The sequence below is a fragment of the Camellia sinensis genome, chromosome 2, assembly GCF_055761805.1.
Source record: "Camellia sinensis isolate YWXY chromosome 2, ASM5576180v1, whole genome shotgun sequence".
Taxonomy (NCBI): Eukaryota; Viridiplantae; Streptophyta; class Magnoliopsida; order Ericales; family Theaceae; genus Camellia; species Camellia sinensis.
The window spans coordinates 107248965-107266397 of NC_138962.1; the positions used below are offsets into that span (position 1 = coordinate 107248965).

General features: G+C 35.1%; 1 pseudogene across 1 annotated transcript in view; it reads left to right on the forward strand.

Annotated features, from left to right (window-relative positions):
* Positions 1-1078: 1078 nt before the first annotated feature.
* LOC145789052 (nuclear pore complex protein NUP107-like) overlaps positions 1079-17433 on the forward strand; it is a 58947-nt pseudogene continuing 42592 nt past the window's right edge. Inside the window, exons 1-10 of the transcript XR_014361476.1 lie at positions 1079-1374; positions 3402-3769; positions 4796-4865; positions 5281-5394; positions 6341-6374; positions 6463-6588; positions 9161-9319; positions 11680-11772; positions 11847-12014; positions 12352-12450. The product of XR_014361476.1 is annotated as a nuclear pore complex protein NUP107-like (transcript). The remainder of the gene's footprint in view (positions 1375-3401; positions 3770-4795; positions 4866-5280; positions 5395-6340; positions 6375-6462; positions 6589-9160; positions 9320-11679; positions 11773-11846; positions 12015-12351; positions 12451-17433) is intronic.

Consider the following 17433-nt stretch of genomic DNA (forward strand, 5'->3'; position numbering starts at 1 on the left):
GCAGACGCGCTCTTCAAGATAGCGAAACTGAGGCAGTCAACAGTCAGAGGAGAGTCGACTTAGCGCTGAAGGAGAGAGAAATGGAAGGGAGGTGATTTAGAGAGAGAGAAGGGTGATTTAGAGAGAGATAGTGAAGGTTATTATACAGGAACATATAGGGCTTGTTTGGTTTGCATCTGAAGATACAATTTTTGAGACAAATTTTTAAAATTTTGTTTGGTTCAAATTTTTTGATTTTTTTTTTCAAAATCACTTTCTCTTTCCTACACATCAATCAACCACTTTTTCTCTTTCCTCTCTCATTTTCAATCATTTTTTCTCTCAGACACATCTACTCCACTGCAACAAAATATCAAATCATTCCAAACTCCAAAACTATTTTCAAAATATACAACCAAACAAATTAAAAAAATTTGTAAACTCTCTCCCTAATTTTTTTTTTGAAAATTTATCTCAAAACACAAACCAAACACACCCATAGACGTCGAACTCAATATATAGGTAGGTTGGTCATTTTGCAAAACATGTCCTTATAAATATACTGGGCTTGTTTGGTTTGTATCTTAAAATACAATTTTTGAGAAATTTTTTAAAAATTTTGTTTGGTTCAATTTTTTTTTAAAAAAAAATTTCAAAATCACTTTCTCTCTCCTAAATATCAACCAAACACTTTTTCTCTCTCCTCTCTTCTTCTCAATCACTTTTTCTTTCACGCACATCTATTCAATTATAATAAAATATCAAATTATCCTAAACTCCCAAATTCTAAAACTCTTTTCAAAATATACAATCAAACAAACCAAAACAAAATTTCTAAACTCCCTTCTCAAAATTTTTAAAAAATTTTTATTTCAAAACACAAACCAAACATATCTACTATTTTCACGCATAGACTTTTGAGTAAAAAGAATTCAAACTTAAAATTATGTTATAAGAGCCTAAATTAAAAAACATGTGAAAGAAAAAATTCGAATTGATTTAAAAAATTGAAGAACTGCAAACGGAAACGGCAAACAGAGGCTGTTTGGTGACAAGGAAGCCAGCTAGTCTATTATTGAATTTTGATTGGTGGGTTACACCATATCATTATTGTGACATGGATTAGCAAATTTTTGTCCTCATATCCTACTCCTGTCTAGCTTCCCTCCTTTTCGTCCCTGCCTCTCTCTTCCCTATGGTTTTATCTCTCTCTGAACCCTAAACCCTTTGGGTCTATCTTTGATCCAAGCCAGAATGGACACACAATTGAAGTGATTTAGGGTTTTAAGGATTTCCAAAACCAATATTTGCAGCGATGGAGGTTGATATGGAGACTTCTCCCAGCTACTTCGACCCCGAAGATCTCAGCACCAGAGAGCGCTATCGTCGTTATGGGTATTCTATTCTATTTACCATACCATACGCTTTCCATTTCAGTACTAGTCACGTTTTCCCTCTATTTCTTCTTCACTATCATAACAACCCCTTTGTAGTTTGTATCTTCCATTTTTATTTAAAATGCCCAATTTCAACCAGAATCATTTGGGTTGTTCACATTTATTTCCATCAATTTGGTCTAACCACATTTATATACAAATACCATGTTTACATCTGCTAGTGGAGTTACACTCATATAATTGGACACTGTTGGTAACCAACACCAAATTGGAATAGCCATTGCACTTTAGTTATATTTCATATTTTACAACCACTGTAAATATTCATTATTTAATTGAGTGTTTTAAGGAGATACATACATGTAGGCTTGATGTTGCAAGTGTCTTTTACCCAGATCAGTAAGTAATCTATTTCTATTTCATGTTCATGACTTGTAGTATAGAGCCCCCTTTCCTTCTATTCAATACTTTTGTTGGTAGTGTTATAGAGATATTTGTTACATTACCTTGTTACACTGTACATTGGCAAAAATCTGTGACATTCTTTAGACCCTTGTACATGTCAACTTGCTGGGTTTAACTCATTAGGAAAACATGGGGAAATGCACGTTTTTATTTTTTTGTCACAAGTCACAGTAACTTGAAAACATTTGTTTTCCATTCTACACTTTTTTCCCCCCATAGTATTAGTGCATTGTGCTCTCAGGCGCAATAACTTAGGATACAATGATAAAAGAAAAAACAAAGTAAATTTATAAAATAAGTGTTATATTGCATTTTTTATTATCTTTGAATATATGTGACGTATAATAAATATATTAAATTATATATTTCGTGTGTGTCCCCCGCATGTCTTACATATTTTGAAAGTTGGTATGTCTGCATGCTTGTGTAGTATGTGTCGTGTCGTATATCCGTGTTTGTCCTTCTTAGTACATAGGTTTTGATTGCATCACACAATCCATAAGAAAGCTTCAAAGCTCCTGAAATTCTTTAATATCAACTCTGTTAACTTAGAAGTATTACACGACTTTATATAAGCTTTAGAGATTTCCTATTCCAACTAGAACTAAAAAAAAAAAACTACTAAAAATATTTTGACTTCCGAAACTAATTTAAAGCCAAATAAGAAACATAAATTAAAACTAATTAAATAACTTGATCCACAAGACAACCCATGGGTAACCCCTATAGCCCATGTTAGCAAATATAAAAATTACCAAAATACCCCTATGCTAAAAATTCTAGGAAACTTAAAAATAATAATAAAATAACACTCTAATAATACTAGAGACATGATTATATATGGTTTCTATTGGTTTTTCTTTGAAATCATGCAAACTTTCAAATATCGTCACTTCTTTGAATTTACGCTTCCTTGAGCTTCTTATACTTTGCATCACTTGCCAATATCTTTAAATTTGAAAACAATTATTGGTGGATAATATAACAAAGTGTCCAACTAATCATATACCATTTAAGCAAATCTTTTTATATAATTTCTCATGTGCTTTACCAAATAATCACAATTACAAAATATTTACAACAATGATACTTGATAGTCATGATCAAAATGAAGTATATGGTTGAATAAAAATATATCTAAAAGTCAAAATCGAAAAACACTAGTGGTCCATGCCTAACATAAGGAACGCAATACGATCCTAAAGTGTATAATGATCATTCTCATTAAGCATACGACCATCATCATTGTAATCTAAAGGTAGAGCTAATAAATTATATATGTTAAAATATAAAAAAAAAGCTCGATTTAAGCTTATCAAATAGAATGTTTTTAGTGTAGTGTTGTAAATATGCTTCGTTTTACCTACTAAACGCTCTTCTGTTATTGCACTTTAAGTGCGTTTTTACCAGCACTGCTTTAACGAATTACAGAATTTACTGTATTTCGCTTGTGCATACCTGCACTAAATGATTATGCAATGTGTAGGAAAAGGCACTCAACTTCCAGTCACGACAATTCAGTTTCTAAGTTCAGTGGAACCAGGATTATGCAATGTGTAGGAAAAGGCACTCAACTTCCAGTCACGACAATTCAGTTTCTAAGTTCAGTGGAACCAGGATTTTGTATGATGGGCAGAGCATTGAAAGGCGGCCAAATGCTGCACTTTTTCTTGAAGATATCAAACAAGAGGTTGAGAGCTTTGATGCTGATCAATTAGAAGGAAGACCTGCAAAGACACAATCTGGTTTGTGGAGAAAATCATTGGCTGGCAGTCGTGGTGTATCTAAGGCAGATGTTGCTGTTGATTCGATACATCGACCTGGAAGTTATTCATTAAAATCTTGCAAGCATGAGGATGATGCATTGTCAGATGGCGGAGATACAACTTTTACTTTATTTGCTTCTCTACTTGATTCTGCTCTCCAAGGTGCTGGAAGTAAAATTTCTTAATTAAAATCACAATTTTCTCACTATTTTTAAATATGGATTGGTCTCTTGCATCAATGGTTATAGATTTTGACCAGGTTCGAAGGATGTGTTTAAGTTGCATTTATTCATCTAACCTATGCCAGTTTTTGTAGGTGTGAGATCACAGGATGTTTTATTGAATTTAATTAATGTTTATCAATTTTGGAGCTGTGTGGATCATTTAAAAAACAAAATTGAACTTTAATTATTGTGGATTCATTGACATCAAAGAGGGCAATTCATCAAGTGCATTAATCTTTTGGAGTTTCATGAACTATTTGATTATGCTTTTGTATATGTGATGCCTCTATGTTTTTGTGTTTAATTATGTGTAAATCCAAGTTCAACCAATTTAAATATATATATATATATATATGTGGAGTTTTTCTGTTTGTGTCATTCATTGTGGTATATATCCATTTAGGATTGCATGATGATGAAATTGTCCAATGCTACTTGGTTTTTCGTTGTTTCGCGGATAAACATTTAATTACTTGCTAAAATTGGCATGGAAACTTTTCAAATTACTCGATGCTTATGATCTTATGTAGAAATGAAATTTGATTTTGATCTCAAAGCTTTGTAGTTCATTTTGAGTCAACTTTGCTATCCTCTAGTTAAATTGTTATTTTACATATTGCCAAATCTTTAAATTTTTGGTGTGCTTATGTTATTCTGACCCATGTTGGATGCTGATCTAGTAACTGTTTGGTGCTAACCTAATAAATATTTCCGTTCCATAACTCCTGGAGAATGTTTTGGAGGATTTTGGACCTAAGATGGTAAACTTGAGAAGCTTACAAAGATTATTGATTTGCTTCTTTGAAAGTTGAATGAATGTTTTATCTTGTTGCACGTTTTAAATTACTACACTGGTGTTCAGAATTTCCTTTCCGTGCTCAAGTTTCATCTGCCACAGAACTTATTATGAATAACATTTATGATTCCCTTGTGTATCTTATAGTTGACATTTTGTGTATCACAGGGTTGATGCCTATCCCTGATCTGATATTGCAATTTGAGAGATCTTGCCGCAATGTATCGGAGTCAATAAGGTGGGTCTCACACTTCTCATATATTTGTATTTCTGTTGAAGAGTCTTTTTTTGGAATATGTGTGCACATGTACCATTGTAGCATGCTGAGTATTGTGAATATTATTGTAGTATTTTACTGTGCATGCACGAGAAACATTTCTTTATTAGGATGAAAATAGGAGGTGGGCAGATAAGGGAGGAGGAAGTCTCATTTCTAGTTTATAAAGAAAGAAGCAATGAGAAAGGTCTTTGCCTAAAATATTTTGTACAGTGCGCCCTTTTTGTGTGTAAATATTGGCTCTGAATCATGTTGAATGAGGTTCTTAGGATGCAGTTATCATGAATATTTTGTTTTGATTTTTTCATATTAAATTTGGTAATGCTCAGCATCGTGGTTGGTTGTTTTACTATGTCCCTGTGCTCTACTTCTGTAGGTATGGATCCAATGAAAGACATAGAATTGTGGAGGACAAGTTGATGAGGCAGAAGGCTCAACTCTTACTTGATGAGGCTGCTTCTTGGTCTCTTTTGTGGTACCTATATGGGAAAGGAAATAAATCTCTACCATTAATGTTCCTTTCATAGAATTGATGTTTTATATAGATAAAGTGGACTCTACAGTGTCACTACAACAATGTTGAAACTTCTTGAATGCATGCTCATTGAAGTTTGGGAAGTTCATACTTAATGATTTATGTACTGAGGACTGAAGTATTTGTGTAATTTATCCATTCTCTGTTGGTATCAAATTATTTAGTTGTGCTTAAGAAGAAATAACAGTGTGACATTCAAAAATTATTTTGAAGTAGTTCCATGTTATTAGATTAAAGCACACTTGAAGTTTATATTTGTCAGTTACATCCCTGCTGAATATGAGCATATAAGTGATCTGACCGTTCTCTTAGACATTTACGATTAATTCTTCTCTCTTGGTCAATGTAATATTTGACCACTCCTCTCTGCACCTCACCTTTTAATCCATTGTTTCAATTCGGCTGGTTATGCGGACTTTTGAGTATCTTGTTGGTTCATGGTGTAATGATCTTGATGAGACAACATTGGTATATGCTACAATATCGGATCATGAATCAGCTAGTATTAGAAATCTTGGAAGATTTTTATTCCTGATTGTTGGTGCATGTCATACCTGATACCATGTCTAATTGAATACTTAGAAAGCTTTACAAAGTGTTATCATTTGCCTTATTAAACAAATTTCAATTTGATGGTGAAATCGGTCATTCTTTTATATACATTTCTCATCTCGTAACTTCCTCCAAATTGAATTCTTAAATTAGATGATTGGCTATCCCAACATTCATATTAGAATGTTCAAACTTTAGTTACATATTTGCTCACATAGTTTCCTGGTTAGGAATAATGATGCATATTGAAGTTACTTAATGTACTTGAATGTTTAGACAAGGTATTCTTGTTGGCTCCTGCATGTTTATGTTGGCTTGTTTGTGAAAAGTATTTTTTTCATCTTCTTGTGGGAAATGAAGAACTCCCAGAAGATATGATGCTGGTGACGCATCTACTATTGTTAACTCTCAAGTTTTCCATTATGTTTTCTTGCTCTTATATTGTGAGTTTCATCTAATGCCTTACGACAGTCCCCAACAACTTCGCATTTGGAGGCTTGCCAGTTTGTTGTTGCAGATCATACAGCACAATTAGGCCTCCAGATTGTTCAGTGGCTTGAAGGATTAGCCTCCAAAGTCCTTGATTTGGATAATGAGGTGATGAGTCTGCTACTTTCTCCTGTTTTGACGGTCTAATGCTTATCCATGGTTTGTTGTTTCTTTACTTTTTAAAATTCAATTTTGATTTTGAATGCCTTTCTTGTTTCATTTCAACAGATTGTCTGAAGTTGCCAACTATTGTGAATTGATACCATTATCCACCATATACTTGAATTATTTTTTCCTTTTTCGATTATTGAATTGATATCATAATCAGCCATTGTTATTTTTAGTTTATTTGAGATCTATTTTTGTAAACAAATGATTTAGGTAGTGAAAATTAACATCTTTTTTCTTTAACATGCACATCAATGAGGTGTAAGGCTTGGAGTGTTGTGCCTTCTCCCAAATTAGCAGACAACTTAGTGATCAAAGACTTTTTTCCTGGAGAGATTTTAGTGCACGATAATAAATCAAATATAATATCAAGATATTGGGTGGCAAAGAAGATAAAATATGCAATAGGTTTTATGTGCTGAAATTTGAAAGCAAAAGATTTAAAACTTTTATTCTGTATTAGTAAAAGGAGAATGTGATTTGGTAGAAGAATCAGTGACTTGCAAAATGAGTTGCCTGGTTGTGTTAGGAGAGTATTGATGATGGGCCCTTGGAGGGTTGAACAGGAGCAATTGTAAATTGTATTCTGAAAGCAAAATTTTGTTTTAATACATTGTAGTTCAGAAGGAATTTTGGTGGGAAGGTTACAAAGCATGATATGGTCCTAGAAAAGGGAGAACTTCAGTTGATAATTATATTTAAATGGTGACTAGTAAGTCTAAGATATATATATATATAAATTCACATGATGATCCATATTGTAAGTTTACAACTTCGGTGTGTGGTGATCAAGACATGCATGTACTTACTAGAATAAGTCATTTGGAAACTAGAGATGGATTACATTACATGCATCATGGGTGAGGATCAAATGCTTGTGTCATGAAGAAATTAAAGGATGTGGAACAGTGACAACTTTACATTCATTATTTACCCAATAAACCACATAGGGGAACGCATTACAGCAGAAATTATTAACTTCCCTGTTTTTAGGAACCGTATCTATTTTTTATTTTATTTTATTTTTGGGAGCAATTTACAGATATGGGAAAGTCATTGGGGTTTTAATTGAGGGCTTTGAAGGTAAGAATAGTCTCATTGTAAGATGAAGCGTAACAAAACTGAGGTTCGCACCTATTACAGTGGAACAAATTATATTCAACTGGGGAGTATTTATTTAATTGTTTTTGATAAGTAAGTATTGATGATAGCTGCATGTGGAATAAAGGAGGTATTTTATATGATGAGAGAAAAGAGAAGGAATAAAGAGGGATATAAATGCTGCATCAACTACTATGTGAAAAATTTATGAGGTGTGCTGTGAAACTAAGAGGGTGACTGAGCAAAGTTCAAGAAATGAGACAAGAATAGTAGTATATTATTTGGTTTAGTATTATGTTGGTTACCCATGGAAGTTATTGTTATGTTATGCAACTGAAGGAAAGATGAGCATCTTCATATAGTTTTGTGGCTTTTGATGGAGTCATGGGGGGTGTGAAGTGATTCTTAATTACAATAGGTTAAGGTTGCATTGGGAAGGTCTTCTTTTGGATTGATTATGGTTGGATTGGTCAGGCCACTTCAGGGAAGAGATCCCATGTTGTATGCCATTTGTGATCACTAGTTTGACTAGTACAGACTGTGATAGTTTAGAGCTTGATTGCCTTGATTTAAGTTGAGATGCTTTAGAGTTCAATGGGTATATATGAGAAGCAAGACTAGAGTTGGTAAAAGGATTTTGTAGAACTGGGGGCAGGTGGCGAGGGTGTAATGATAATGGATAGCCACTGTCCAACAAATTACTAAGACTGCTGATTTTATCTGTCAATTGTTAGATAAAAAACAGCGTAGATGTAAGGAAATATCCATAAATTAATTTCATGATGAAAGTAGAAACATTGTTGTGTGGGATCAAGCATATGTATCGAATTGGAAAGAAAGTCAAGTAGGACAATGGGTGTGCTTTATTGATGGACAAGATCCAGGAAGTGACGGAATAACACACTCATAAGGGCGAGCTTTAATTAAAACAGAGGAGGCTGAAATGGATGATTGATTGGTATGGTTGGATGCTGGAGATTTCATTAATACCACCAGTTGTGGGATGGGTAAGCGAATGTTGACTAAGCTTTCTGGTCATGCAAAATGAAAATGGAGATGTCTTAATGAAAACATAGATTATGGGATGACAATTTTGTGGCTCTCATTCACATTGTTTTTTTCAGCCCGGTTGACTTCCAGTTTTTATATTTGAACATGTGGTTGGCCCGAAGCAGAATGATCAAGCCATGATTATGCTATGTTGGGTCCTATTATCAATATCTAGACAGAACACGAAAGAACCATTTGGCAGCCATTTAGTCATTTATCTTCTTTGAAGAAGATTGTATTTAACAATAATTGTTTGATTTCCTTGGTTCTTCCCTGATAGTTTAAACTTCACAATAATTTGACTGAAATTGTATTAGGAGTTCTGTGGTATGGTTGGCATAACTGTTGGTTGTCTTCGCAGGTGAGAGGTTCTCATGTTGGTACTTATCTCCCCAGCTCTGGGGTCTGGTGTCATACCCAACGTGCTCTAAAGAAAGGTGTCTCAAAACCAAAAACTGTTCATCACTTGGATTTTGATGCTCCAACTCGTGAACATGCTGAACAACTACCTGATGATAAAGTACTTTTCGATGAACAATTGTCTCAATATATATAATTTTATTTCACCCATGAACTATAGCGATCTCGGGTTTACCCTTGTTGTACAGTGATCCGGACATGTGTCCGTGGATGTTGGTTGTTGTTTATTATCGTGTTTGCATCCTTTGTACCTTGTATATCGAGTTATAGGATGTGTTGGGCGGATTTGTTTCAGGTTGGTTGAGTTTAGAAACCAAAACTAGTTGCCCAGATTTTTGGCCTGTAAGCTCGAGCGGAGGTGTTGGCGCTCGAGCGTAGATTACACCCATTCAGTAATTGTTGTGCAGTGTTGTACGCTCGAGCGTAGGGTTGGGAGCTCGAGCGGAGGCCTGGTTCTGCAAAAGTGCTGGGCGAGTGCATTCTGCGCTCGAGCGGGAGGTTGGCCGCTCGAGCGGAAGTCTGTGAGTGGACGCTCGAGCGGGGTGTTTTACGCTCGAGCGGAGACCTGGGTTAACGTTTCGAATTTGTGACTCTTTAAATCACTTTTTCACTTTCTCTTCTCTCTCTTACTTTTCCAAAATCACCATTGTTGAGCCTCTCACTCTAGACTCTACCTTCTCTCTAGGTTTTGATCTAGTAGGAGTGATTTACTCACCTTTGGCCTTTACAAAAAAGTTGTTGATCGTCGAGGGCTACATTTTAATCTGAAAATCACGAGTTTTGGAGCACGTTGGGTTTTGTCGTCTTCTCCTTTGGGACTCCGAATTTGAGGTAGGGATAACCTACTCCTCTCTATGGGTTTTGTCTTTAAATTTTGGTATTTTGAGATGTTGGGCTTGGTTTGGTAATTTTGTGAAAGTTTGGGCTTTTGTGTAATTTTACAAAAGTTGAGGTTTTATTCATAATAAACCTAGATGCATGTTTGGCATAGAAAATGGAATGATTGTTGAATCATTGATGAAAATGGGACCTAAGGGTTGAAATAGTAATTATGGAAAATGGCCTAATTACATCGTTTAATTAATTGGGATAATTAATTGGTGAGAAATGAGGAAATAAAATGTTGATTGAATATCCATTTGTGCATTTATTTTCTGTTTTAGAAATAACTGCTTTGGGCTATCGGTGGAGGATAGTCGAGATTGTTGTAGACAATGCATGATGATTAGGTAAACGGAAACTAATCAATGGAATGTGTCATGGAACTTGACGGTTGATAGAATACATTAATTGTGTGTATTGTGTGATTGTATATAGAACCAATGTGTTTATATACGTTATGTGTAGAGGAGGAGATAGGAGATGTACTCCGCGGTTTAGGGGAAGATAGGGGATGTACCTCTAAACCGGATAGGTATTGGGAGGAGATAGGGGATGAACTCCGTAGACAGAGCTCATATGCTTGTCTAGAGAAGTGAAGATAGAGCTCATATGCTTATCTTTGTGAAGTGTGGATACAGCTTGTATGCTTATCTGTGGATATTGTTGATATACATATCTGTTGTAGAATGTGGATACAGCTTGTATGCTTATCTGTGGATATTGTTGATATACATATCTGTTGAGAATGTGGATATAGCTTTTATGCTTATCTGAATGTGAGATATAGTTTTTATACATATCTGTGGAAATGATGATAGAGCTAGCAAGCTTATCTGTTGAAAAAGGGAAAATGAAAAGTAATTGGGACTTGTAAGTCGTTGACATAAATATGTAATTTATGTGATTGTATCAGTGTTGACCAACTATCAATTGCTAATGTTTTAGTCATTATCCATGGTTGGTTTAGTGTATTTCTACTGGGCTGTGGCTCACCCTATATGGGAATATCATTTTCAGGTGCAGGAAGCATGCCACCTCCAAGGACATAGCTTGGGAGGCTAGAGGCGGACATAGTGTAGTTGTTTTACTTTTGATGTATTACATGTAACTTCAAGCCAAGGGCTTAATGTGTAAACGAGTTAGTACTCTTTTGTTGAAACCAAGTGTTAACTTGGAAAGCTGTAAGCCCGTAGGGCATTTTGTTTTGATGTTAACATGTAATACTTATGTAATGGAATTCGAATGAATAAAGGAATGCGGTTAGTTTAAATGTAAATGCATGTCCTATTTGATGGGTTTAATGTTATTATTTTGAGGGCGTTACATGAACTGCTTGTGGTCTGTTGTAGTACATTTTGAATATAATTTTGATTACATTTCAGTATATTAAAGTCCTTTTCACATCTGTTCAGCTTTGTAACCACGCATTGTATCTGCATCCTATGTCGTTCATCTTGTTGGATTCAATTTTCCTGAAACTAGTAGATCTAGAAGATTTTTAACATTTTTTGAAATATATTATTTGTCTATTTATTTTTTGTTTGTTAGAATTATGTAAACTTTTTTCTTAATCAACAGAAACAAGATGAATCTCTTCTGGAAGATATCTGGAGTTTGTTAAGGGCTGGCAGACTAGAGGAGGCCTGTGATCTTTGCCGGTCTGCTGGACAGGTATGCAAAATTTTTTTGGGGTTGTAGTTGTAAACTTCATGCCCCATTGTGATATTAAATTCCCTTTTGGGCAGCCATGGAGAGCTGCAACTCTATGCCCATTTGGAGGGTTGGACCTATGTCCATCAGTTGAAGCCCTGGTAAAAAATGGAAAGAATAGAACTCTGCAAGCTATTGAACTCGAAAGTGGCATTGGTCACCAATGGCGCCTTTGGAAATGGGCTACCTATTGTGTATCAGAGGTACGGGAAAAAATATTTAATCAAAGTACTTTCTGTGGGCGAACTTTCTTATGCGTGATTTCTATAAATGTCGCACACATTCCTTGTGCTCCCTTTTTCTCAATATTTTGTGGTTCTAATTTTTCTCTTCGGCAACTCCCATTGATTAATAAATCAAATCTTGTTCAGTTTCTCTTGTAAGATTGGTAGACAATTGACGTTATTGTAAATTGTTTTCTGCTCTTCTTGTTTGGAGATTCTCAATATTCATAGCTTAATAAGATGCCGCCATTTCTCCATTAAAAAATGGTCGATCAATTAAGTGATTTCCTTTCTTCTATGCCTTCTTGTATTGAAGAGAATTGCAGAGCAAGATGGTGGGAAATATGAAACAGCAGTATATGCAGCCCAGTGTAGTAACTTGAAGCGTATTCTTCCTATTTGTACAGACTGGGAGGTAATTTTTTGCTCCTTAATGATGCTACCTTCTAATTTTTTATCGGTTTTTTTTGGGTGAATAAATTTTTTTTAATCAGTTTTTGTTCACCCATAATTCGCTTTGATACATCTTTTGACCTTTTTGTAAGAAAAATCAACCACTTATTCCTCCTACCTATTACCTGGTATAAAATGCATATGAGCACATGTAGAAGCTCTCCTAGTTGTGGTTTTGATTCTAAGCATGTCTACTTAGCTTCTACAACATGGATTGCAACATATATATATATATGTATCATATATATTGAGGAGGCTGTTTGGTTAGGCTGATTTCGAAAAAGCTCAATGGGGTTTCCACAAATAGAAGTATGTGGGATTTCGATTCCTTTATAAGAGAGTGTGAGTTGATTGATCTACCCTCGAGTAGTGCTCGGTTTACTTGGTCTAATCTTCAGGAGAATAGTGTTTGCCGTAGGTTGGATAGATTTCTTCATACTTTGCGTTGTGAGGAGTTGTTTCCTGATTTAAGGGAAGAGGTTGTGCCAAGAGTTGTTTCAGATCATTGCCAGGTGATTTTTGAGAGTTGTCCCTTTAAATAGGGTCCAACCTCCTTTAGATTCGAGAACACATGGCTGAAAAATCGCTCTTTTAAAACCGATTTCAAGGAGTGGTGGGAGAATGGAAGAGTCCATGGGTGGGGAGGGTTTCAAGTTTATGTGAAAGTTGAGAGGGGTCAAGGAGAATTTAACGATTTGGAAGCGTAAGTTTTTGGTGATCTAAATGAGTTGAAAGCAGAGTTAGTTTGAGGTATTGAAGATTTGGATGCAAAGGAGTCTAGGGAGGGTTTATCTAGGACTTCGAGAGATGAGAGATCATTGCTCAAATTAAAGTTGGAAGAGCTTGTTTTTTGGGAGCAGATTTTTTGGGGACAAAGAGCTAAGTTGAAATGGACAAAAGACGGCGACATCGATTCAAGATTTTTTCATAGGGTTGCGTCGGGGAAAAGGAAGAAGAATTTCATTAAAAATTTGGAAATTGGGCAAGGATTGGTTGGTGAATAAGGAAAGAGAAAATCGTTAATGAGATTTTCTATTTTTACTCGATTCTCTATTCTAATGGAGGAGTGGACCGTCTAGGGATCAAAGGTATTTTTTGGGCTCCTGTGGATACCTTGAAAGTCAGTTGGCTCAAGAGACCTTTTGAAGAATGTGAGGTGCAGTAGGCTCTGTTTGAATGCGAGAGAGATAAGGCTCTAGGCCCGAATGGTTTCTCAATGGTAGTGTTTCAAGATTGTTGGGAGATCGTGAAAGGGGATCTTATGAAAGTGTTTGGTCAGTTTTTTGAGAGTGGGGGAGGTTAACTTATGCACCAATGCATCCTTCATTTGTCTCATTCCCAAGAAAGAGAAGTCGGTTAAGACTGGAGATTTCAGGCCTGTTAGTTTGGTTACGCTACTTTACAAAATTTTGGGAAAGATGCTCCTTAAAAAGGGCTGTCCTTGGGAAAACCATTTCTTCTTCAAAAGGGGCCTTTGTGCATGGACGGCAAATCCTGGATGTGGTCCTAGTGGCCAATAAGATTGTTGACACTTTCGGGGACACGCGAACACGACGGAGACATGTATGGGACGCACCACATGGCGTGTCTCTTTATTTAATTAATTTATTTTCAGGGGACACACTGGAAACACTTCAGAGACGTACACTAGGGACATGCCAAGTTGTCTTTTTTTTTTTTCCTTTTTATTTTGTGTTTTTGATGAATGTTAAATGTTTATTATTATTTTTTTCCTTAGATTTAAATACTTAATAGATCATCTATAAAAAAAAAGATGTGTTAATTTAAAAGTGTTTATTTTATTTATTATTATAAAAAAAAAGAATTAGAGTTAGTTTTTGTTAATATTAATTGTTTGTGGATGTAATATTAATCTAAATAGTAAATGAAAATATATAAAAACATATTTTATTGTCGTGTTCCCGCTGTGTCCGTGGCCCCATTTTTTGGAAATCGCCAGGTCTCATGTCCGTGTCCGTGCTTCTTAGTTGAGTAATATAGGGGATTGCATAAAAAGGGCATTGTTTTTAACGTGGACTTTGAGAAAGCATACGACCATGTGAATTAGGGCTTTTTGGATTTTGAGTTGGAAAGGAAGGTGTCACGACCCAAACCCACTCCTAAAGGTTTAGGCCATGACTGGCCTGTAATCAGGCCTTAAAGACAAAATTTCAAAAATATTTAATTAATATCGAGGCTTGAAGCGGAAGTAAAACAAAATGAATAATGTCCATTGCGCTGTGCATACATGATGAACTAAAATATTTAAAACATTCAAACATACTTTTATCATATACATATTTAAATCTTAATACATCTCACACACATATATATAAGACTTAAAAAAAAAAAAATACAAAGCTTAGCAAGCTTGACAAAATAAAACTAAAGCCTCATCACGGAGGCACTGCTTGGGTGGCTTGACAAAGGGCGGACTTCGAGGCAAACTTTAATGCTGATCTTCCACTTGCTCACTTACATATATATGAGAGAGGGGTGAGTTAGAGCCCAACGAGTAATACCTAAATAAAGAGGTTAATGAATGAAGTCCATAACAATTTATAACAATTTAAAAGTATGTCTTACAATTTTCAAAGCGAATCTTATATCATTTTCAAAACAAAGTATTTGCCATATTTTTACATTTCCAAATATCATATAACATCATTTTCAAAGCGAACATTTATTGTGTTGAAATCATACTTTTTCAAATGAAACATATATCTGAATCAAACAAAGCATTTTCCATATTGAATCCATTAACAAAACATTATACGTGGTACATCTAGTCGAATACGAAGGGCCCAAAAGCATAATCAAAGGGACCATGAAGGTCAACAAAGGAATCACATGAGTCTAAACGACGGGACCATCTATGTCAAGCAAAAGGACCACTCGGGCCAACATTAGAAATCTCTGTAACCAAATAATGAAGGGCCTTGGTATTATTTTCCCCAGGCAAGGGCCTCATCAACACAAGGCCATGGTATTGTTTCCTCCCAGGCGAGGGCATATTTTGTTAATCAAAGGGCCATGGTATTGTTTCTCCCAGGCGAGGGCCTTTTAATGGATGCCACGATTACATTTTAAAATCGGACATTCATTCATTCATTCATATAAAATAACATTTCATAAACATGATTCATATAACAATTTACAGAACACTTTTCGAACATATCTTTATAGAGATATTACTTACAGTGGGCTTGACTCGAACATAACTCCTCGGACACCCAACCTGCACAAAGCACACAAACGAACATATCGAAACACAATATTACTCTCTTGATCACATATAACTTCTCTTATTCTTTTCTTCCCTAATAAACCGAATTCTTGTTTCATGTATTCTTACTTATTCTTTCTTTTCAAATAAACTGATTTCTTACTTTGCTTCATAATCAATTAACTTTTGTTGGTTCTTAACTTATTAATCCTCAATAAGTCATAATTTATGCCTAAGAATGCTTGAGAAGAGATGAGAATGAAAATATAAAAAAGATGTAATTTTTCAAAACATGTTGAAACTGCCTGACCGCTCGAGCCACCTCTTGGTCGCTCGAGCGGACTGCACAGTCTGCAGAAATACTGGATGGGTCAAAAGTGCGCTCGAGCTAACACTTGGTTGCTCGAGCAACTAGCAAACATAAGGTGGGTTCGCTTGAGCCACCAATTGGTCGCTTGAGCGGTCTGGAAAGATTGCAAAAGTTTTGGAAGCTTGTAATGTTCGCTCGAGCCACTAATTGGTTGCTCAAGCGGTCTGTAAATTTTCTGGGTTTTCAAAACTGAAGATTTAGCTTCCAAACTTCATTTCAAAACTTGGGGTCATCCATGGCTTGTTTGAAATCATGAAAATACTTTGGAAAAATACCAATACATGACCCTTTAGGAATTATTTACTTAAAACCTCAATAATTTGCAAAAACTCGAATTAAATCTTTATGCATGTAAAGATTTTCCATACTTCTTTTCTTTAGAGAACAAAACATGAAATTGAATATGGAAACTTAATTTTTTGAAATAAATGCGATACAAAAGCTTTCATGCAACAATATTTCAAAATCCAAACCCAAAATCAAACTCATAAACTTAAAAACATGACATAAAAATTTCACGGGGAAGAAAACATTTGTTTACAAGGACTTTACAAATTAATTAAGTTAAGATATAATTCAAATGTTCGTCTTAGTTCTCTTCAAAACATAGAATCAATTCTTCAAAATTCTTGAAATCTAAAATGCATGTAAATTTAAGGTATCAAAACTTATAGCATTTGTTCATGTATGTGAAAATGAAATTCCATTTTATGCAAGGCAATATAAATCAAATCCAAAATGATTAATTTCCAAATAACTTCCAAAACCATGAACCTAGCTCAATTTCCTTCATTTTCTCCTTAATTTCTTCCAATTGCATGATGTTGATTCCAAACTCATCTTTAATTTTAAGTGTAATACAAAGATTCTACAAAAATCAAGCATGATTCCCATACCTTAAGCTCTAATTTCAGAAATTAAAGTTGATTCCCCCCTTGGGTCTTCTTCTTCTCTTCAAATCTTGAACTTCTCTTGGTAAAGGTGAGCTCTCTCTCTCTCTCTCTCTCTCTCTCTCTAAAATTGCCCAGCAGAAAACATGAGTAATGAAGTTACACCCTTGAACTCATCAGCAATACACATATACACACCCTACTTTTTCATTAGGGAACACGTGCACACACACAAACACACACTAGAATTCTTCCAGCACATCACTCACATACACACACACACACACAGAATTCTCAGCGCGCACACAGAATTCTCAGCACACCCACACCCACACCCACAAATTCTAGACCATTCCACAATTCTATTTATGATTAAGATTAACTTAATTAAGCAACACCGAGTCTTAATAATTCTTGATTAGCACATAATTTAATTAATCATAATTAATTACAAATCCC